This window comes from Catharus ustulatus (assembly GCF_009819885.2).
Source record: "Catharus ustulatus isolate bCatUst1 chromosome Z unlocalized genomic scaffold, bCatUst1.pri.v2 scaffold_26_arrow_ctg1, whole genome shotgun sequence".
Lineage (NCBI taxonomy): Eukaryota > Metazoa > Chordata > Aves > Passeriformes > Turdidae > Catharus > Catharus ustulatus.
Window position 1 is genome coordinate 2,832,461 of NW_024879445.1, and position 24,471 is coordinate 2,856,931.

Here is a 24,471-nt window from a genome sequence, read left to right on the forward strand (position 1 = left end):
GATAGATAGATAGATAAATAGATAGATAGATAGATAGATAGATAGATAGAAAGATAGATAGATAGATAGATAGATAGATAGATATAGAAATATATGTAATCCATAAAGTGAAAAGATGGAGTGTGCATATTTTATTAGTAAAAAGCTATAATAATTTATACTACTCAGCTTTTTAATCTTCTTTACAGTTTAGGAGTGTCAAAGCACTGAAAGCATTTCATTCAGTGAAATCAAAGCTATAAGAATTGTTTGATAAATATCAGCCCGAGACTCAGGGAACAACAGATTATTAAGAAACCAATCTGATTATTTTATTTTTAAAACATGAATTTAAAAAAATAGGTATTTAATTACACTGTTGGAAAGGTGTGAAAATTAACTTCTAAAGAAGGAGGGAGTTATATCATGAATTCCCCTTTGTTTTAATTAAGACTAGCAAGGAAGCTATGTTTCTTTTGTTAAGGGAATAAAGAATTTTGTCTTTACCTGATGCTGTTTCTATGCCTGTGTAAAATATAACTTTAGAAGAACAGACGTGTGTCTAAGGATATTTTCCAGAAATAAGTGTCTCAAAGTGCCAAATCCTGTCTGAAATTCAGGATTAAGCTACAAAAGGAGAAATTTATTCTCTTCTACCTTTGAGTATTTCTAGCCTGTAAAAAGAAGACAATAGAGAGCTAAATGAGCAAAATTATTAATTAACAATTTCCAAAGACTCCATCACTTGCAACACAAGCAATTGCTGGTTTAAGGGTATTACTGAATTTCATTACTGAAATGGATCATTCAAATTTGACAGTCCAAAGAGATGCATTGAAGTCCCTAAGATAATGGCAATATAATAAGCATTACTTAATGACATCACCTGCCTTCATGATGTTAAAAAACAGATAAAAGGTCTGAATTCCAGAAAGTCCATTGACATCTATAATTAAAATGTCATGTAAATCATGCTTGTAGCCACCCATTTTCCCTCTCTTCCCCTTTTCAGTTACAGGAACAATAAAAATTCAATTAAACAATACCATAGGACCTGTTTAGGGCTGCGAACTACAGGAAACCACAAAGGAAATACTGCCTGCCTTGGAGACTAAAACAATTGCCTAGCCATGATGTGAGCAATTCCACAACTTTTCTCCTTAGAAACAGATTTTCCAAGGTATATTTAATTTACTTGCACAGACTTGGCATTCCTCATGCCTTTTCCTTCAGCTTCCTGTGGAAATCTGTGTCACCATCTGTCCTTTCACTGATAGCTCTTCCCTAATTGTCTCTTGTGTGGGCACACAAGGTATTTACCAGGTTGTCCTAAGTTTCTCCTTATGGAAACTGCTTTTTCTCTGCCCTACCACTCCACTAAAACAGGAAGGAAGCTGCTTCAAATAGGATTTCTGTTCCAGATGGAAATCCCTGGACAGCTGAAGAAGTCTCTTTAGGAGCTTTCAGGAACCCAGATTTAAATTTCACAACAAGTTTGAACCTTTGCTCTGTTTGTGGACAATCCAGGTGGCTTTCACTGTGGTTGTGTCATTTTTAGGGAAATCGTGACAATGAGAAAATTAAACAGAATTTATCAAGTTTGCCACTCGAGGCAACTGAGCTACATACCCTTCCTGAAAATAAGCCGTCAAATTATAATCTCTATTGTTATTAAAACCTTATCATAGATCTAGGCAACTAAACTTCTTCATATTACATTATGTACTTCAATGATTTTTTAAAATTCTTAAATATTGAATAACAGTTTTGCACTAAGGTATTCATACATTTTTATTAACTCTAAACAGGATGATAAAATTATAGACACAATTTTCATAATTTTATATATTTTATGAATATGTATATATATGAAACACTGAGAAATGTTCTGACCTAGATTTTTTTTTTTCCTATGCCACAAGTTTGTTCCTCATTTCTTGACTGTGGACTGTGGGAGAAATGAGTGGTCAGTAATACATTTAATTACTTTGGCACTAGCGTGTTTCAGAGTTAATTAAGAGATGTTAACATATTTTCCCCACAGGTGGACATGAGAAAAAAAGAAATTAAATCAGGAAAAAGAAATTTCTTATGTTGCTTCTTTGTATTTTCTTCACTTGCCTTTAGAAACTCACTCCATGTTATATTTACCAGAATAAAATGTGATTAATGAAGGGGAAAAATAAACACTTACTTCTCTGTGAATTTGAGATACTAAACAAAATTTTAAAATTCATCCCAGACACGAAGTATTACACTCTTCTTCCTTCCAGAGGAGAGCCCAACAGCCAACAGTGCATGATCCCAAACCAATATCAAGCTTGACAGGACACAGAGCTGTTCAGCTGCACCAAATCTTCAGGAAATGTTCCTCCTCCTCCTCTGAAGTGATGAAAGAAACAATATCAATGCCACTCTGACAAATCAGCAGTGCAAAATATGGTGGGGAAATAACCTGTTTCAGAGTGTTTCTTGCCATTTTATTAAAGATCAAATCAAACTCGTCGATCCTCAGTGCACCCTCTTTACCCCAACACAAGAAACATAAAAATCATATTTTAAAGCAAGGGAGAACACCCATCTGTTGCAGTGATGATTGACAGAAATCCCATTTCTGAAAGCTGAAATGGCAGATGGCCTTTCCTGATCCTCATCAGATGGATTTGTCATAAAAGGAAATGTGTCCTTTCATTTGACATGCTCTTTCCCATTGATTTCCAGATGACAAATAACTAGGAAATGCACTGAGAAATAAACAAACCATGGCCTTGGACTTTGGGATTTTCTTGAATTTCAATTTAATTTTCCATTAAATGAAGATAGACTGTAATACAGTCAACTTCAGAGGGGGTTTGAAATGAGTCCTTAAGTTTCCCCACACAAAAAATGCATTTAAAAGCTCAACTTTTGCAGAATGCCAATGGAGTTATTGCTGGAGAGTTCAAGCTGAAGCTATGGGCACATCCTGTGGTAAAGATATTTATCCTCTTTCAGTATTATTATTTGGAACATGGCTTTAATATTGGTTTCTTTCTGAAAACTTCCATTTCAGATCACAATTATCTATTTTTAATGGTCAGATTTTAGGTTTTACTTATACTTTGAATCAGGGGGAAGTTTCTGCAGAACACAATGACACTACAATTTCTTAAAGGGTAAAAAAGCATCGTCCATGAGCATGTTTAACCATCAAAGACAAATTACAGTCCAATTCTGCTAGCTAGAACAGTTTCCTCTCGTTTTCCAGCCTTGGCACTGATTCCAGGAATTTCTACTGATTGGTTAGTACTTCAGAGTTCTTTATAACAAAGGTATGTTATGCCCATTAAATTCAATTATTCGTATGAGTTATAGACTAACATTAAAGTTCCATCTCGAACTTGTTTGCTCTTTAAAATCCCTTTATTCCTCATCTCTTCTGCACATGAGTCATAGAGACCCACCAGGTGCGTATCATCATCAAAATGTAATTTATTTGAAGACCACAAAGCAATTTCGATCTAGGAGTTCATTTTTAAAAGGTTTTTGAAGTGGGTACAAGGAATGTCAAAGCTATTAGGCTGAAAACATTTGATAAAACAATTCATTATTTAATCGAGGACAACATGTTTCCAGGAAAGTGGGAGAATTGCCTCGTAATCCAATATGTTTCCATCAACCAGATGAGACCACTAGAACTTTTCCAATTGAAAAGAGGCAGAATTGAAGCTGTAATTGTGATTTATTTATATCCAATCTAACTCTCTGAATTGAATTGAACACCGTAGTTGCAGAAGTGCAGAACTCCAGCACAGAAACTTTTATCAGCGGTCGTGGCAGATGAGGGAGCTGCAGTTCCAGTTCTGGGCAAAACCAAAGAGATTTTTCTGCCTGCAGACCTTACAGAAAGCCCTATTTTCAGGCAAAGTTTGCCAAGAAGAATTTCAACATGAAAAAGCTTCCAGGATTGAGGGGGGTGTAAAGATAAGATAAAATCTTCAAGAGTTTAAGAAGCAGAATTAAAAAAAGAGAACAGTTTTTCTTCCATGTCTGCAGCAAATGGGCTGGAAAGTATTGGCCCAATGTTGCAGCACAGAAGTTTCTGAATTGTAGTATAAAGAAAAGCACTGGAATAAATGGGAAAAAGCTGCTCCATGGCTGCAGATCTCAAGAAGAGGTTTGGGGACTGATTGACATCAGAGCAGAAGCTGGACTATATTTCCTCAGAGATTTAGATCCAGAAAAAATAAAAGCAGATCTAAAAAAGCATGTGAGCATGTTGGTTTGTTTAAATCCAATCAGCTTCATTGGCAGATATATTTTCTCTCACACTAGAGCCTATGGCAGTAAAATACTGATGGGACAATCTGGTTCTGACAGCCCTCTGCCGTTTTGAATGACCTTAATTTAAAAAAATTTATTTGAGACAGGACAAGGAAAGCTTTGGTCCTGGCAAAACCTGAGCAGAATCAACCTCCCATATCAAAAAGTTCTATTTTTCTCCCCAAATAGAGAGTTTAACACCTTTTCATTCTAGCAACACATAGGGACCATTTGTTTTGGTAGAAGTGGTAAAGTAAACCAAATCTCACATCCTGGAAGGAGAGCTGTAGAGAAAATCTCCTGCATTCAATCTCCCTGAAGAAAAATTAGGACTGATTTTAGGAATTAGGACTGAATTGGGGAGCAGTGGTAATTCACATAAATAATTTTAAAACCAGGAAAGAATTGTAAAAATAACTGAAATATTAACAGTCTGCCAATTATCAGTCCAGGTCAAAGCCTTACAGGGAAGGAAATAATGATGTATTTTCAATTGCTACATTCTTTGATTTCTCAAACTTTTTCCTCATGACATTTTCATGCTTCCACATGTGAGTTTCTCCACATTTGGGGTCCCCAAACCCTCTTCCCCTTCCTCTATAACCTAATCCCTGCACTCTTCCTGTGCCTCCACATCTCCAAATCTGCCCTTTCTCTCAAACTAGGAGTGTGGTTTTTAATGCTTCATTGAAGTGTTAGATTTGTAAATACCTCACTCAACACAGAAAACTTACTTCTTGCATTTATCTTAATAAAGATGTATATATACATAGATTATATAGATATAGATAATAGAGATAGATGATAGAGAGATAGAGATAGAGATAGAGATAGATAGAGATAGAGATAGAGATAGAGATAGATAGAGATAGAGATAGAGATAGAGATAGAGATAGAGATAGAGATAGAGATAGAGAGAGATAGAGATAGAGATAGAGATAGATAGAGATAGAGATAGAGATAGAGATGATAGAGATAGAGATAGATACAGATACAGATACAGATACAGATACAGATACAGATACAGATACAGATAGAGAGACTATAGATACAGAGACAGATAGATAGGTACAAATTAAAAAATCCACCATGAAAAAATAACCAAAAAACCAAAAACAAATAAATTCCCAAACAAATTCATCCTCACTGTCCCCCTCTCCTTCTCAATCAATAATTCCTGGAAGCAAAGTGAAACAGACCAGTTGAACTCTTTTCTTCATACACTGCCCCCTTCTTCAGACTCTGGCTAACAAGTCCATTACTAATCCTCTCCTCTGCATTGGGATCTCTCCTGAATGACTCTCAATCCATGGGTTATTCATGATTTTTTTTCTTTTTTGACAAATAGGTGTGAACATATGGCAGTGGAGCAATTCCTTGGAGAATGCATCAGGTTTGCTGCTCATACACAAGCTGACTGCACAGTGTGTCTGACATGCAGCTGTGCAGGGCTCAGGCAATGAACTGCAGAGCTGATCTCCAGAATATCACTGCTCAGGAATTCAGGATGTGGGGGGTGCCAAGAGAGCTGCTGGATTCTTGAAAATCCTACATTTTATCAAATAAATTTGGGGTTGAGGCAAATGCTGGCATGTCCTGGGGTAAGGAAAGGGAAAGAACATGATATTGTCACCTTCAGTTATATCAATTTCTTTAAATTCTCCAGTTCCTCCACAGGTTTTGTGGTTGTCACAAGGACAATCAGCTGCCATCCTCTGGATCTGCAGCTGGATTTTGTCCCCACACACAAGGATACATCTCTGTTCTCTCCTACTCCATAAACTCCTCCAGTCTGGTTTTATTTTCTGCTTGACACAAAACCTTCTCTTTCCTTTCTCCACAGCCTTTCTACCAGACCTCCCTTTAGTGCTTGCTCCGTTCCTGTTGGGATTCAAGACACAGTGAAGCTGCTGTCTGTGGTGTGTAAAAGCAGAAGTAATTCCTGACCCTAAAATCCAGATGGTGTGTCACCTCCCTGCTGATGTTCCCCTAAACATGTTCTCTATTTTGTCTGAAACAGGAAAAAAAAAAAAATTAAATTTAAAAATAATGTTCTCCAGCTCCTCAAATTTTCACTGAAGTTAAAATATTGATTAGTTTTAAATCTGTTGTGTTAAAAAGAAAAGGAAATTTCATTGAGGCAAAGTGGACTCCTCCGCCTCTGCTTTTGACTGACAATTCTTTGCTTCAAAAAAAGGAGAGTCACTTTTTATTATGCACTTACAAACAACAGTGTCTCCCTCTGGGATTTCAGAAATTCCATGTTTTAAATAAAGTCAAGTAAGTGACTAAACAGAGGAAAGGAGAGCAAACATGAGGAATGACTGGTTTTGAATTAAGGGGTAACAAAGTCTATTTACTTACATAACCAAACGTGAACATGCAAATAGAGTTGAGAGTTTTTATACAGCTTCTGCTGGTTAGAGATCTCCGTTCAAAAATGTGTAAAATAACTGCACACCGTCAATCTATCTGCAACAGCATGTTTGGCTTGGCACTTCATTAGTCCTCCTGAGTTCAAATGCTACAATTCTGCATATTGACAGGATTTTTCTTCTTGTGTTATTAACAGCCATGGAACACTCAGGTACTGAGAAAACAAGGCAGCAGCTAAAGCATTAGCTCTGGAATAATGTAAATATATAATCATTCACACACACGTCCCACTGCATAGTTTGCTTTGCAGATTGCTTTACAATTGCATCTCTTCATTTTCTGGTGTCCCCCACCCAATTACTGACAGGAGCAGCAGACAGGCAGTCAAACAAAACATGCCAGCATCAAGGAGGTTTCAGCGTTGGAAGGAGGAGAATGAGATGAAAATCAAAATACCCTTCCTGACTGGGATTTTTAAGCACGTGCAATATGAAATATTAAATTGCAGATATTAGATCCTTGACCAGAATTTAACTCCTCAGGGAATGAAAAGGAGGGTGGATCTGTATCTGCTGAAGTGACCACAGCCAAACATTGGGAGCTGTGAGCTGCTGTGACCACCAGCTGGCCTTCAGTAAAATCCCCTTTTGGCTTGTGCTCTTGTGTGCCAGATAAATGACAACTGCTGTGCCCAAGGAGAGAGCCATGCCCATGGATTCCACGTTTGTGCAGCATTTATTTGACACGTAAAGAGATTCAGTGTGGAAGACAACTCAAATTATAGACTCTATTTATTGTGAATGAACACTTCCAAGTTATTGGTAAACATAGTGAAATGCCTCAAAGCTGAAATGATTATTAAGAAGATTAATTAGAAGAAGAGCTAGGAAATGCATAGTCCCCCCAAAAAATTGCTTTTAAACAGGAAAATCTCTGTCTCTCTGTCTGTAATACAATAAAACAATTCTGGAAGATTCCATACTTGCAAAGGTAAAGTTCTTTATGCTTTATAACATTGTAAATGTTACCAGATCCATGAAATGTCATGGGAATGTAATTTTAGATTGATTTGAAAGATGCAGTGGCATTTCCAAGAGTCCTAACTGTCTTAGCAATAAATCCATAAATGGACTTCAGGGTTAGTTATTGCAGTGTCTATAACTGGTCTGACACTGTCTTAAACTTGAGTTATGCATCCTGATCTCAACAAAGCACAGACAAAAAGTTAAGGACTCCACAGGTGCTGTCAGTGCTCAGGTCCTGAATAATTTGAGCATATCATGGATTTTGCACACTCTGTCTCTCCCTAGGCAGGCATCTAGATTTCATTATATTAAAAGGGTGGAAGAAAATCAACAAAAATGATCAAATGCCCAGGAAGTTTACATTCATGACATGAAGATTCCATATATTTAGACCTGGGAGATGAGAAATACTCCCACACCTGACTCCTTATAAAATTGCCAGCCAGGCAGAAGTGCAACTGAACTGCCAAAATAGAAACACAAAGAAGAATTCTGCCCCCTAGCACCGATATTTTAGTCCCTATCTCTTTCTCCTTCTGAATTTTCTTCTGTGTGTAAATCCCACAACAAAATGAGGGTTTCCCAGTTAAGATGAAAGAGATCTATAAAATGGCAGGAATCAGCAGGGTAGAACATCTGTTTCCAACTCACTGCTTTCACAGAATTAGAAAAGAAGGATTGCATACTCTTAAACCTGTCATCAGACAGAACACTACAATGAACACAAGTTTTCCCCACCTGAGCTGAATCACTGGGCCAGGGGCAGCACAAATCTCTGAACTGAACCTTTCCATTTTTTTTCTCTCTGCAGCCCTGAAAGGCCTTCCCAGAAAGCTTCACCCAAGGTATTTGCATTTTCAGGAAATGTTTGGCTTCACCACTCACTGTTTCTTGCCAGTAGCACGCACGTAAAAAAATTCCTGACAGCGTCTAAATTCTCTACGTAAGCAACACACATTAAAAACTTGTTTTTCTAACATTTGTACTTCCATTCAGGACACTAAATATTCATTCACAAGGACATGACTGCACACCATACAGATATAAGCAGAGAAAGCCAGCTTAGGTTGGTTTAAAACCACAGACCCAGCTCTGACAGCTATTCCAAGGGAAGCCAAGGAGAGGAGTTGTTGGAAAAGGTCCACATTTCTGTTAGCGAGTTGATGTCTTCTTTATTGCTTCAAATAATGAAAGAACTATTCAACACTGTTCATGTAAGCTGAGATTTTCAGAGAGGCCCAGCTGAGGTTCCTTCCTAAGCAAACTCCAGCCAAAAATACCAACACTTAAAAGTAGTTGAATGCCAAATATTGTGCACTAGAGTTTTGCCATTTACCTCAGTAAGCACAAAATCCTCAGGAAACTACCACCCCCTGCCAATCACTGCATTTATAAGGTGCATTTTCAGTAGGAAGAACAAAATACATTACCCTAGTTATTTTTATACCTCCATTTCAAATGTTTCAAACAGACATTTTAAGGATAAGCAGAAAGAGGAAAGCAAATATCACTATGAAAAATGCAGAGAAAATGCACCAAGAGCAGGACATAAATTTAGGCACTGCAACAACACAGTCCTCATTCTGCAGTAGTGGTGGTGGCCTTGTTGGCTGACAAGATACTGATAATTCCATCATAAAACTTTATTTTGGATGGTCTGGGCCCCCAGAAAACTTTCCAGTGTGCCATAAATCAATAGGCACATGTTTACTGCAAGTTGCTGACCAGTTCTCTGGACCCAGAGGGAGATTTCATGCTTGCATGAAGGCGGCATCTTGTTTAAGACTCAAATTTCATGTGGCATTAAGGTAATTTATCTCTTAATAGGATGCAAAATATCATAGAAGATAGGTTAATCAGAGTCAAATAAAGATTCAGGTCCCTCTGAAGCAGCACCAGAGTTCCCCCACACTGAGATCACATCCATGAAAAAACACACGTCCAAGAAAACCAAGTGAATTTTGTTGTGTGCCTTCTTTTCCTTTTTCTTTTCCCCTTAGAAGAAAGCAAACACAGATGGAGATAAGTTGAAAATGATGGCATGTCTGCCAGCAAATATCTCGATGCCAGTCTAGCTAGGAATGACTCTTTGAACAGTTTCCTTAGCAACCAAGTGAAGGCTCTGAGAACATCTCTTCTGCTCTGTGCCTGCTCTGCCCTTCCCCAGCTCAGTCTGCCACCTGCCACTCACATTTCATTTCGTTTAACATTTCATGTGCTTCACAGGGGATGATTCCTACCAGTGGAAGAGCCAGCGATGCTGGAAAGGTCGGAGAGGGCTGGCAGGGAGGGAATCCATCCTCACAGCCAGGGGGGAACGTGGCTTGCACACCCTGGGTGTAGAAAAGGAGTTCCCAGGGTGATCAAGGCTGATCCTGCTCTTTTCAAATACCAGATCCCTCCTCCAGAGAGCCTGGGCTCTGCCCTGGGTTTTGAACCTCTTCTGCTCACCTGCCTTTGCAAAGCAGCTCAGGGGCTCAGCTTCTGTTGCCTCCCCTTTTATGCAGCTGCTACCAGAAGGTACAGGATAATACCTACATCTTTTTATGTTTTCAAAGGTCCAGCCAAATGTTAATCCATGCATTTGATCTTTAGAGGCTGGCACTGCCCTGTACATTCCAAACTGTCCTGGAAAATGAACTGCCTTGGTTGGAGTTACAAGGGGATGGAGAGGAGACAACAGACCAATTTTATCACCAAATCCCCTCCCACATTACCGAATTTTTAAAAAATATTAATTTTTCTGTTTTATCCCCCTTATTTTTTACCAAATTCAGACTTCTTAACATTTTTTTTTTACACTTTCTCTGTTTTAACTTGAATGTATGAATTCAGATTGCCCCACACGTTTATAAAACCTTCAGCTAATATAGGCAAATATTTCAGTTTCTCCACTAAAAAATGTGGTGCAGAGCCTCTGTGGCACAAGTTATTTCTCTTTATCAGATGGCATTTTGATGTAGGGCTGTACAACAGGCAGCATATAGACCACTAATAGTGCTAATACCTGCTAAAGCTGGAATTCCACAGCAGCTTGATCCCTTTTATCAGGGAACACAAAGGAATGGAAATTGCTGGCACATAACCAGCAAGGAGTTCCTCTTTTCTTCCTGCTTCTGAGAATATAAAATTGGTTGCATCTTCCAATGAAATCTTACAAGGAAGAATTCCTGTGTAAAGAATATGTAATTTTAAGGACACAAAGACTTAAAATATACAAAACTCTCTGCTTTCCAGATCTCTTAGAAATTACCAGATTCTGTCAGTAATGCCAGAAATAACCTATGAAAATGAGATGTAACTGACCTTGCTTTCACACCTGACATGTGAAAGTCTTACACAGAGAAACAATCTCCATGTAAAAACCCAAACTGAGCTTCCTCCTCGAGTTGTAAAAGTGAAGCAGCCCACATGATGTGGTAGCATGCTGCAAGTCTGTTGAAAACTTAATTGAATTTCATATATTAAAAAAAAAAAAAAGAAAAAGCCACAGAAAGCAGTGAAACTTGTTGGTTTTAATCTCACAGTGGTTTTTGCTAAAATACCCTAACGCTTCTGAGAGATGTCTGAATGAGACATGAATATAAAGAGACAAGATAGGAATCCCTCTTGACTTCAAACCATCTGTGATAAATTTCTGGAAGCTGGTTAGGTGATTATATCCCTGGATGCTTTAATCACAGTGGTATTCTATCACACACATTCCTGAGGCATCCATTTGGAAAGACTGATCTCATCTGTCCCTAATTGATCAATCCATGCAGCCCCCCAGAAACACTCACACCCTGTCAGCTGGGTTTTCAGAACTTAAATGACTGCAGAGTTTCCAAATCCATGTTCCAAACTGAATTTTCCCCACTTGCTGGAGCATTCTGCAGGATCACAGCTCTCGGGCTGAGAATCCCTCCTCTGTTATGAGCTAAACAAACATAACATCAGGCAAGAATTATTTATAAAAGTTCATTTATTATAGAAATTTATCTCATAATGGCTTTGATAGTATCAAAATGACTCTGCTTTGAAGGTTCTACTTTTTCAAGTGTGTTGGCAAGGCTATATATGTTGTTTTCATGAAAAAATCTGCTTTTTTAGGCGAGAAAACTCCTCTGATTTTCCAAACCAGACACAGCCTTATGAGTCAGGACAGATCAAATAGCAGGGAAACAGAGTTTACTGTGCCCTTTCCTCTTCCTTCTCTCAGCCTTTCTTTTATCCCCCCTTCCTTTTTCTCAGACACAGAGCAGTGAGAGCGTTGAGAAAGTGAAAAGCGTAGACAAGGAGCACAGCTGAACATGTGAAGGAAGCAAAATTAACATTGATTGAGGTAAATCAATCAATCAAAGGCAGAAAGGAGATGAACTGTCTGCAAGGAAGCGACAGTGGAATGGGAAATGTGCTGAAGTAGGGAAGGGAGAGCACAGGAAGAGGGGAGATGCATTTACAGAGCTTTCCTGGTCCCACAGTAATTAATGGGAATTTTGATTTCAAGAGTCAGGATATTACCCATGTCATTTAAACAGCAACTGGCAGATGTTTAATCTGCAGATGGGAAGAAAATTAGATGAAAGATGAGGAAATAATGTCCCTGTAGCTGTGTAACAATGCAAAGCTGCTCTTCACACTGTAGGCACTCAGAAGCTATTTTGAGTTTATTGTTTTGGTTGCATTTGGTCTGTTCCAAAGACAGTGACCTGATTATTAATAACACATTTGAACAAGCAGAAGGTGCATTCTCTTTAGGTGGCCTGCAATTCTCACCACATTCTAAGAGTGTGAAAATGACAGGAACCCTTTTTATCCAAAAAGAAAGATAACTGTAAAAACAAATACACTTCCAGGACAACAGGTGCACCACAGGTTCCAGAAAACTTAATAAAATAAAAGTGCATGCATGAAAGTGAATTACACTGATAAAAGTTGAAATAAAACCCAGCAAACAGAAGTCTGACAGGAAACATTTCCATGTCACAGCCTTCTGAAAACCCATGGATTACTTTCCACTAAAGTTTTACCAGTACTGCAATATTTATAAAAACTCCTTGAACAGTGTTCCACAAATATTGTGAAAAATTCATGTGTTATTCCCCATCACTAATTCATATCCCCTTCTTCCCCCTCTCATTTTGGATGAATTTTTAAGGCCTTTCTTTGAACAGAACAAAACAAAATAAGAACAGACAACAAAAGCTATAAACTTCAGATGGACTAGAGCACCTCATCACAAGATATACTACTGTCCTGCAGTTACACACTTGTCATCATTTATCTCCCTGATTACTCCTGCTCTTCCACAAACAAAGTAAAATTACCAATTTTGAAGTGAAGGTAACATGCCAGCAAACCAGAAATCTTCTCATAGTCCCATACCTGGCTTTATCCAAGATCTTCTTATTTTGTTGCTTTACTGAATTAGCAGATAACCTTCTTAGGCAACCAAAGAAGACAAAAATCTGTGTGGAACGCTCTCACAAAATCTCAACAACTGTCATTGTGTTGGCAAATGCATCCCAGATGCACGGAGGACCCTAAAAGAGTCATTACAGAGTAAACAAAGTATTAATGAATAATGGAAAGGCTGAACAAAAACGGAGTGTAGGCAATTAGAGCCCAGATGCAGCACAGGGGAGAACACAGCAAACACAGCCCAGCACTTCCCAGCAAGGAGCAATCTCTCCTCTGCTGAAAAGCAAGGGCCCTCAGCAAGGTAAAAAAAAAAAAAAAAAAAACAGAATTGAGGAACTCCATAGCTGAAATTGTTAGCTGAACCCAAGTGTTTAGGACAGCACTGCTTCAGAGCTAAGGTTTTCTGGGCATGATGAACAGTCCTGGAGAAACATGCTCACTTCAGGGGCAGGAGCTTTCTTTAGAATTCTGTTTAATGAGAACTTTCCTTGGATTAAGCTTTAATGAGTCCTCTAAAAGGCCTGCACTGCTCTTTCCACAGGTACAGCCAAATGCCAAGAGGACCTGCAGAAAACAAAAACAAATCTCAGAAGTTGCAGAGCCTCAGTTCAGTTCAGCTGAGATAAGCAACAACAAAATCTTTCCTTTTTTTTTCTTTTTTCCACACCACTCACACTCAACAATTCCTCAAGAGGTTTCCAGAGCTTCCTGCTCCAAGGCAGAATGGAACACTACCCAAATAATCTCCTTTGTAATTAGTCAATATCACTGTTTTGAGCCTTTGAAAGAACACTACACTCCAGGTTCTACAAATATTTTTTTTAAAAACACGAGGAAAAATAAATTGAAAGTACAAAGCCTGAAGGACAACACTGGTTCCCCATTTCCACATGACTCTAGTCTTACATTCTAAAATAGAGTGCTTGCCAAGTGCAGCAGCAAAATACTGATTGAAGACATGAAGAAAATAAAAAACAAAATTATCTGAGAAAAAAACGCCCTTTAACTTCAATCTAATGTATACAAATCAAAAGGGTTTCTACTAAATTCCATCCCCATTCCCCTTCATAGCATGCAGTTATGCTGTGCCCTGTATTTCACTCAGTAGCATTGTTACCTGACTTTCTCAAGCCTCACTAATAAATTGCACGTGTCATATTTAAGTGTTTTAATTAGACTTGTAATCATAATAGCCAGTAAAGCACAATTACAAATTATCCCCTTCAACAGAGTCCTCCAGTCCATTTTACCTCTTTTTACAATAAACTAAGCTCTACAGAAATTAAAGGGGTTTTTTTCTCCTTTGGTGACATCAGTTATGAATCAAAAATGTAAATTCTCTGCACTCCATGATGGCAGCACCAACATCCTCCTCACTTCTCCCAGGTTCCTCCAGAACATTCCCTAATGTTCTGTCAAGATCTCAAGGCTTTGACTGGATTCTTCTCACACTTTTAAAACACCCAGTCCAGAGTGTAGCTATCACTTTAATTTCTGAATAATCATTCACAAGAAGCAATTAAATATTCATGGATATTAAGGTAAAAATTTTCAGTGTTGATGATGCAAAATTTTGTAATTAATTTAGTATTTTTATGCAATTGTGCCACTGACTTCTTTCAACTCCTTTCAGAATTGGCAGTTTTACTTGAAACCAGAGACTTTCATATCAGTAACTTGACATACATAACCACTAACAGAGGGATTACACAGCCCATGTGAACTTGTTTAGGTTAAGTACCAATAAAAGTGCTTTAGGCAGCAAGAAAACCTTGAAGTTGGAGATTACTGAGTCTGAGATTACTCGAGAGGACACACTGTTAAAGCAAGACCCAAGGGCCACTTTTCTTTGATCAGGTAAAAGAGGCAGTGAAGAGGACCTTGGAAAACAACTTGGTTTCCTTTTCAGTGTAGAAGGAGGCCCTGATAGCTGCTGACATCAAGCAGATTAGCTCATTCATAGTGGCACTGTTCACAGAAAAAATACACTTTTTTTGAGAGTCTGTAGCAGCATAAAGGACATGAAAAATGATAATTATGTATCTATTTAGGGTAAGACCACCCTTTGAGAAAAGCATTAAAGAACCAGATTCCTTGGTAAGACTGCACGCTGCTTCTTTAATGGCCTGGATTTATTTGTGCTCATCTTTTTTTCATTTTTTTTCCAGTACAATCTGATTAAATGGAAAATCAAGTATAACCTACCAGTGGCTGCTTCTAAATCCCTGCTCAGCTCCCATCAAATAGCAGGGCAAGCTTTGCCTCCTTGAAGATTTTTTTAAGTGGTATGACTGGTCTTTGATATGCCAATTTTTGTTGAAAAATTATTCTGGTTACCCACAATAACCACATTAGCTTAGATCTGAAAGGGAGAGGTCATAAATACTTGTTACATGAAAAACATGCACTTGATGGAAAAGACTTTGTGGAGTCTTCTTATTTTATTCACTAACAGAGTTCCAAACAACAAAATATGTCCCAGATCATCAGGATATCAGAAAGACAAAAATAAATGTCATATATTATTAGTATTGTTATTATTATTAGTAGTAGTAGTAGTAGTATTTTTAAGGGCTATAAACATTCCTAATTGGACAGAAGAAGCTTGGTCTGATCTGCATGATCAAAAACCTGTTGTTTCACCATGCAAATTTCTGCTGCTGGCTCAGCACATAGAAACATATTTACTTTTTCCCCAGAAGCAGTGAATTTCCTGATTTGGCATAGGTAACACCCTGAAACATCAGTCTGGGTTTCTTCTTCTCATCTCACATTTTATTTTTCTGTAACTTGCAGCATCATGAGATGTCAATTGATTTTTTCATCCAGCAGTTCTGAAATATTAAAGCTAGCCTCTTGGAAACAAAAGAAAAGGAAAATGGCACTATTACCATAAATAACTGAAATAAATATTGAGGTACAACTCACCTTTGGGGGACTTCTGCATTAGTTCTGTTCTCCTCATAAGAGCTTTAGGTGTTACAAAACCAAAATGGGGGGAAGACTGAAGCTATAGCAGAGCACTTTATCTTGGGGATTCTTTTAGATACTTTGTCTCAGGAATAAGCTACTAAAAATGTAGACAAAATTTTTGTATGGGAGACAAAGTCACTGCTCCAGCAATGGAAGCAGTGCAGAAAGCATGATGTAATTAGGGTTATTTTCCTTATTGAAAAAAAGAAAAACATTTAAAAATAAAAATTTAGCAGCCCCTCAAATTTTCATTTCTCAATGTAAATTCTCACCCATGGGCTTACTGTCAGGAGGACAAGGATGATGACCAACTAGCTAATCTCAGAATATTATTTAGCACAAACTGATCAGAAAGTATGCTAATAAGAGGATAAGAAACTTAGATATTGTCAGAAAGAAAAATATAATTACCTATAAGGTAAATCCATTACTCTTTCTGTGAGCAGCTTGGAAACTATTTCTTCACTATACAAAAAATAAAGAAGAGGTTTCACATTTTGGCACAATGTTGCGTTGATTACAAGTTGCAAGGACAATCTTTCAATTTCCATGCTGAGATTTCATCAGGTAATACACAATCATCACTTTAGTAAGTTAATATATTAATAAGAAAAATATCTTTCTCATGTATGCTATCTGTGAAAATATTACTTTTGTCTCATGTTCTAGGAAAATAGTTTGTCAAAATACATAAGTAATTTGTTAAAAGCAAGGTAACGTGAACTTGGATTCATGATAGTGCAAATGCTGGGCCTGGAAACAGAAAAAAGGAGTTTTAATTAAATGTATGTGTGCAGAGTAATAAGAGAAGGTTCTTGGCTAGGCCAAGTACAACACAATGATTTTTATTAGGATGATTATGATCAGATTTCTTGCTAAACCAGCATCTAAACATTGCCAAGGAAGGTTTTAAATAACAACTTCACCATCTAATACAATGGATTATAGAATCTAGATGGCTCTAAAATCAGCAGATTCAGAGGGAAACATATAGGTTTGAGTCTTTGGCCTTGCACAATGTTGGAGGCTGATGAAAATGTAAACATCTCAGCTCCCCCATCTCCGGAATGTATTTATTGAGAGTTCCTCTTGCAATTCCCATCTGGGACAAAGAATATCAGAGGAAAGGGAGTAGGACATCTCAGGTGGAGACCCAAACAGTTTTGGTCACCATCACATTATCTCACCCAGAAAAATATGAAGACCATGCACTGCTCACATCTTTTATTCACATGAGCCTTGCAATGAAATTTTCAAATAAAAATATTTTGGTTTTATGCAGTGTAGAGACATTAATTTGAAACACAAGCAGAACATTTACTATTTTTCAGGTTCAGCTTTTCACGGATAGGAAAAATAAAACCACCATGGAGATGTGAATTGAAATATTGAATTAGAAAAATAAATACAACAGGGGGACTATGCCATTGTTTCCTCACTAGTGTTTTTTGTGCTAGGTTATGTTTTATGTACAATCCAAAATTAAAGCATTAATGTTATTCTTTTAATAAATTTCAGATGTGTTCCAGAATAGTTAATTTATAATGTAAATGAATGACACCAACAGCTCTGGTGTCTTCACAGACAGAGCTGGAAGGCCAAAGAACAGTCACAGGGTTTCCCATTTTCACCTACTGGTTGATGCTAAACTGCACAAATTCCATGGTCTTTAGCTGGTTTTCCCAGTTTTTCATACATAGTGGTCCTAGTTGAAACAATTATTCCCCCTGAAGTCAAACTGGGCAACTTTCTGAGAAACTGGATATGTTTTCCTTAAACATCAATGTTTTGCCATTAGATTTTAACAGATAAATCAGTGTTAACAATAGATGAGAATATTTTGAAATAATGTATAACTTACACTAATGGAATTTGGTTGAATAAATTGATTGCAGTGGAAGACACTTGTCTAGGTGAAAAAAATGACGGTTCTATAATTGAACCAGAAGTGGGTAGAAAAGAGGGAAAAATAGACTTAGTGCTATTTTCACATTAGAATTAACATAAAGAAGGGACAGGTGCAAAAATCATACAGAGAAAAAAAACCAATTTATTTTCCTTTCTTAATTTTTTGTTGTTGTTGTTGATTCCAAATACAGTCATAAATATACACCAAGTGCAATATGCAAATCTGGGAAACTCATAGAGAGGGTTAAAAACTCACAGAAAAAATCAGTTCTGTTTTTTCTTGCCTCTCAGTCTTCATATTCCAGTTTCTTGATGACTTTTTTTTAAAGTAAGCTTCATCTCACAGAAAAAAAAAAATTGTACGTGTACAAGAAAAAAAAATGTGTCAGGTTAAAAAAAAATTCAAAACCCCTCCAGAGCTTTACAGTTCTGCATGACACTGCTCCCCTTGCCTGCCAAAGCAGAGCACTGCTCTTGGATTACACAGTTATTGCAATGTGTGGTGGAGAAAGAAATTGCCTGCTGTACAGCTGCTCTTGTTAGCATCTAGCTCATCAGCAGGAAATGCCTTGTCCATTAAATACCTCCTTAGCTCTCTTTTGTCCAATTCAAGGAGCAGGAGCATCTCTGACAGCCAGGTAATGCTGTTTTAAACAAGTGACATCCTGAGGCAGCCTGACCCTGCCCAGCTGGTGAAGGAGAGGTTGGGGTGGAGGTTGGGTGGCAGGAGAGACAGGGAAAAGGAAGGAAAACCACAGAGTTGTCACTGACAATATCTGAGAATGCTGGGCATCACACAGAATTATTCATCTAGATAAAAAGTGAGTTATGGATTGGGAAACTCACAACATGGACTGGAAGTAGCTGTGTGGAATAGTCATATTCCATAAAATGGGAGGCATGGAGGAAATAACATTAAGGAAAATGGAGGGAACCTGCACTTCAAGGGTGCTGTTTGTCTCCACTAAATAAATTCTGGTCAACCAGCTCAGATGCAGAAACACAGATAATAAATGTACAGGGAAGCATGACAGATTAATTATCTGTGCAGATACTTTCGCTCCATTTAACAAAAGTGCTCATGGCACTTTAATCAATGCACATTTAAAAAGACAAGGCATCATCTGGAGACTTTTCTTACCCACTAAGGCACAAATGATAGGATTTACTCCTGTGATTAGTAAGAGCATCAAGTGTATTTAGCTCCAAAGTCACACTCACAAATAGACTGGGGCAGGAAGCAAACCCTCCACTAATAGCTTAAAAGTCTTTGTAGACTCTGCTGTCTGTGTGATTTACCCTGAAGAGGACAAAGAGTCTTGCAGATTATTCAACAGCCCTTGGCTTTGCACAATGCACAATTACAAAACAACAAAGCACCTGTGGAGCTGCTTTAGGATTTTGTCACTGCAGGGGAGCAGGGGTGTGGACTGGCTTTTCTATTGCCATCCCACACACATACATTGGTGGGCATTTGCAAAACAAGCACACAAATGATGCCTCTTGACTTTTCTAAACACACGAGCTCTAAGACTGTTCAAATCCAATTTGTGATTGTTCCAGTCTCAGGGAACCCAATCTGAACTACTCAAATAGTGAAAAATTTCTTGAGAACAATTCCAGACACAGTAAAGAAATAAATCCCCATTTATACTAAGTACTTATTATGCACTTTGGAATTTTTCCAAAGCTAGTTAAATACCTTAATTGTTCACTAATTATTTGCAAGAAGAAAAGCAAAACGCCTGAGAGAAAATTATTCATAATAAACAATTCAGTCTGAGGTTTTAAAGTGCTGCAGTGCAAGTTCCTTGTACAACATCTGAAGTGTTACAGCAATAACTAATGTGCTGGTACTTGCATCCAAACGAATTACCCTGCTCTCCTCCATTCAAAAGGAGTGCATTTCGAGGGGATGTATTTAATTTTAAACAGACAGTCTAGGAATAGGTGCCTTTTTCAGAAACATCTTCTGGTGTCTAACCTGACACAGATATTCACTGCAGCCCTCTAATGCTCAACCCTCCTAGCCCATTAAGGGTAGAGATGGGTTTGTTGCTTGGTTTGGGTTTTTTTTTTTTTTTTTCATTTTTCCTGGACATTCTGTACTAGTCCAACAGAACAAATCTAATATATCAGCCACAGCCAAATGCCACCTATTCAAATAATTTTCATGGGAAAATCCTGTGTGTCCTTCTCTAAACTTCCTAAAAAGACCATGGCTTTGGAATATTTTTTGTAGTTAAAACTACAATATCTAGTGAACTGTCTTCCCATAGGCCAGAACAGAAAGTAATATAATTGGAGGACGGGGGGGGGGAAAAAAGGCAAAACAAAGAATTAATTTGGAACAGTCCCCCTAAAAAACCCAAAAGTTTTATAATAGTTAAATATGTGACTAGAACTTGGCCACCTAAATTATGCAATAGTAATGTTGTGCTTTTGCAAGTTGTTTCTCAAAAATCTTGCAGAAAACTTTTTCCATTAGACAGGGGGGGAGGGTATGGAAAAGAAGAAAAGCAAAACAGGAGTAAAAAAGCAATAAACACAAAAAATGTTTATTGTCTGTAGGAACTAAAAGCAACTTTCTATGTCTTTTCTTGCCTTCTCCTCTGCTTAAATTCACCTTCAGTTCAATAAAATTTCATTGTGGAATAGAACAATATTATACAGCCAAAAAGTAAACATGTAGTTAAATATAACAGAAGTTTTCTGCTTTTATAAATCACCCAACACAAATAGTTTTCCTGATGAAGATTTGCTCATCAATTATAATTTTATGCATTTAAAGAGGACAAAATATATTTAAATAATCTGTTTCCTTTAAGTATATTTAGTTTGTTATCATTTAAAACTTTTGAAGTCTCAGTTTTACCAAAAAAGGGATGTATTATTTCTTTTCCTCAACATTTTGGGTTTCTTCTTCCTCTTTCCCCTGTAACTCTAAATCTTCCAGCATTCAAATGAATCCATTAAAAAAAAACATTTCGAGTTGACTCTTTCCATTCTGAATTATCCACTTTTGCCTCCTCCAGATTCCAATTTAAGTTCCAAGAGGTGGCTGGAATGAGAGTAAGAACTTTTTTTTTTTTGATTTAGAGGTTGTGTATTCTGTTCCGAACACTATTTCTAGGACAGATTCATGCATCAAAAATTCACAACAACAAGAATATAAAATTGCCTTGGGATGACTATTTCTGGGGCACATTCAAGCGTTAAATTTGTTCATTACAATAAGAAAATGAAATTGCCTTGGAACCCAGCATTTAACTATTTTTAAAATTGTCCTGTTGAGGTGATGTGCAATAATCCCCTTTTGTCTTCTACAAAGTGAATTGTATTACTGAAATAATATTTCAGTTTCAGTTATATTTCACTCTTGGTAACATCAAAACAGTGTTGATGTTTTTTAGGTTGGAGTTTGGCTTTTTCCTTAAAGGAATACTTTAAAGCCCTTGAAAATCAAGAGAAATCTTTCTATTTACTTCACAGCGCTTCAGGTCAGTGCAAACATTTTAAGTCCTCCTTGAAAGGATCTTGAGAATTCTAGAAAAAAAAAGTACAACAAAATGATTAGAGAGTTCCTGGACTGGGTTTGGTTTTCTTTTTAATCCACAAGTAAAAAGTGCCTCTCTGCACAGTTGTCTGCAAATTAAGATATTCCCAAAGCAATTTCAGTACAGAAAAGTTTTCGAGCTACAGAAAATGTAGGAACACCCACCAAAGAGCAGGCTGGTATCAAAAGAGTTAGAAAACTAAAAGCCATGTGCAGACTGCCTGCTGTAGATTAAAGGCAGCCTGAGAAACTACAAAAACAAAAAACAAAAACCTAAACAACAACATAAAAAACCAGTAACACCAGAATCTAAAGAAGAAAGAAAGCCATGAAGTATAATAAGCTTTTATTGCTTTAAGTTGTTTGGGAAAATACTGACCAGAGGAGTTTGAAATAGAGAAATTTCTTCAAAACTTTTACTAAATAATAATACAAGGCAAACAGAGTCTGTTGGAAGTTACTCTTGCAACTAGAAATGAGAATTTTTTAAAAAATGAAAAATATGCATGAGACCTTTAAATCAACAGACTCAGACCTCATATTTCCTCTCACTTGGTGGTGAATATTCATTTCCAGTGATTCATATGATTTTAAACCACGTGTAAATTAAAAAGCTGTAATGGTAACCACAGCATAAGATGCTGAGGCCTATATGGTAATATGATTTTGAAAACAGTAAATTGATCAAGAACCTGTAATTTCCTCAGTAATGAAAGAAGTGTCCAGATTTCAGTTTTTTCCTCCTGGACCAGATTTTCTAAGTGATGTTTAGAACATTACCTCAAGTGCAGGTTTTGGGGGTTGGTTTGTTGACAATGCCAATTTTAGCCAGATATGGTATTACTGAGCCACATACATACATACAATTTATAATTTGACCATTGACAAACTTCAACAGTTTTAAAATTAGAGTGTTTTTTAAAAATGATGTCTGACAAATGTCTTCTTTGAAGTGCAGAAGGCGTAAGGTAAGTTTGAGGAATTAGTCAGGAATCTTTTGCTTTAAATGACTGTACCACTGAATCTGTATGGTGACTCTAGACCTGGAAACTCAGAATCTTCAAAAGATGAAGTGCCTCTGGGTGTTCTTGGCAGTTTTTGTACTTACAGCACTCCACTTTTGACTATTTAGACTTCAAACTCCCTTTTTAACTTTGTCACTCACAGTCTGTCCAGGCTGTTAAGCCTACTGTGAAAAAAATGCCAGAAATATTCAGTCTTTAAAAATACTGCCAAGCACGTGCATCCCTGAATTTTTCAGCACCAAAAAAAAATCAAAGAGCAACTTAATATTGGGCTAAATGTTACATTTTCCCCTTTGCACAAAAACTGAGTCCTAAAACTGATGGCAGCACCACAGTTAGAAACACAACCCTGCCTCTGGCAGAAAATAACATTTCTATTAGTAGTATTTCTTAATTCTTGTGGTACACAGGGAAAGGCAATGGCTTTGCTGCCTGTCAGCCTCTCACTTTGCACTGCCAGGAGTTTTCCCTCAGAGTTAGGATGAGCTTGGGAAGCAGAGCAGAAGCTCAGCTCTTGTTGTCCCTAAACAATGCGTGGACTGAGGAGTCAGAATTGCTGCGACCCACTGTGTGCTCTCTTTGATGGGTGAAACAGGATTCTGGTTGAAAACAAGAGGGAATCATTATCTTCCTTCCATCAGTCTCTGCTTCTCACTGCCAGGAACATTGCTTGAACTAGAACTACAAATTACAAGCCCTTTCTGAGTACTTTAACTTCTGCAACTGAGCAGAATAAATTATTATCAAAGACATCAGAACTGATCTCTCCACCTCTATAGAGATGTTCACAAAAGGAGAAAAATAACCTGAAGAAGTTGATCATTCACTGGAAATAGTCCCAAAGTCTACTGTGAAAGTAGTGTTGGCCCCAGGAGAGGTCCATAAGGAAGCAAATTCTGCTCAGAGATTGGGAAAGGATGGAAAAAAAGAGGTGCCACCTAGAGCTGGCTCACTTGAAGTGGAACCTTGGAAATCTCTCCTGAGCCACTGCTTAAGCACAGTGGTTAAAGATTAACTCAGGGAAAGCATCAAAATCTGCCTTAGACCTGAATATTCCCAGAAGTTGTGTTTCTGCCAATTCCCAGTGTATCCTTCTTGACAGTGCTGAGCTCTGCAGGCCTCAGACTCTTGCTGGGATTCAGAAATAACATCACCTTCTCTATAAAACTCCTGATGAGTTCAATCCCATGGGTGTTCTGAGCCCAAGTTAATTCCAGTAAGTGTTCTGAGACTTACACTAACACTTACACCAAGACTTGGGAATTCATAAAGCAGCACCAGCCACCTCCCTCCCTTTGAATAACCATGGAGCTGCATCAGAGCTGGGAAGAAATTGAGAGGGAATTGTCAGATCTTTAGAGACTTTCAGAGCTTCTGCTGAATACACTTAGAAATACCTGCTATTTATAAATTACAATTGTTTGGCTTCTACTATTTTTATGTTGAGAAAAAATTTTAATTTCACGTGCATGACATCAAAAGTGTTTTTGCAAACTGGGAAACTAGTTAAAGCATCAAGATTGAATTAACTGCAATAAAATCAATAAAACTGATGCTGTTGAGTACTTTCAAACTGTGATTGTCAGCAATGCAAGAACTTGCCAAGATTTCCTGATTTGCTCTTTATTGAAGCACAATTGATGCTAATTCTACAAATGCAGAAATACTGACTACAGTGAACTAACATTATTTAGGAATAGGAAAATACAGACAGCATGCCTGGCAGCCTTCATGTACAACTTCCTTCCATTTACTTTTAAGACCTCAGAATGGAACAAATAGGAAGGCAAGAGCCAGCAAACCAGAATGTGGACATCTTGAAGTCCTGATCTGACAAATGAATTTCAGTTATTCCATCTGAATAAAATTCCATGGAATTTTCCTTTATGTCTATTTGCTGCATGTCCCTAAGCATGAATACAAT

At 37.5% G+C, this 24,471-nt stretch overlaps 1 long non-coding RNA gene across 1 annotated transcript; it reads right to left on the reverse strand.

Annotated features, from left to right (window-relative positions):
• Positions 1-363: 363 nt before the first annotated feature.
• On the reverse strand, positions 364-13,614 carry LOC117011132. The gene is made up of 3 exons (XR_004420869.1): positions 13,050-13,614; positions 2,174-2,361; positions 364-653 (listed from the first exon to the last, which is right to left on the reverse strand). It is a non-coding gene; the product is annotated as an uncharacterized LOC117011132 (long non-coding RNA).
• Positions 13,615-24,471: the final 10,857 nt, after the last annotated feature.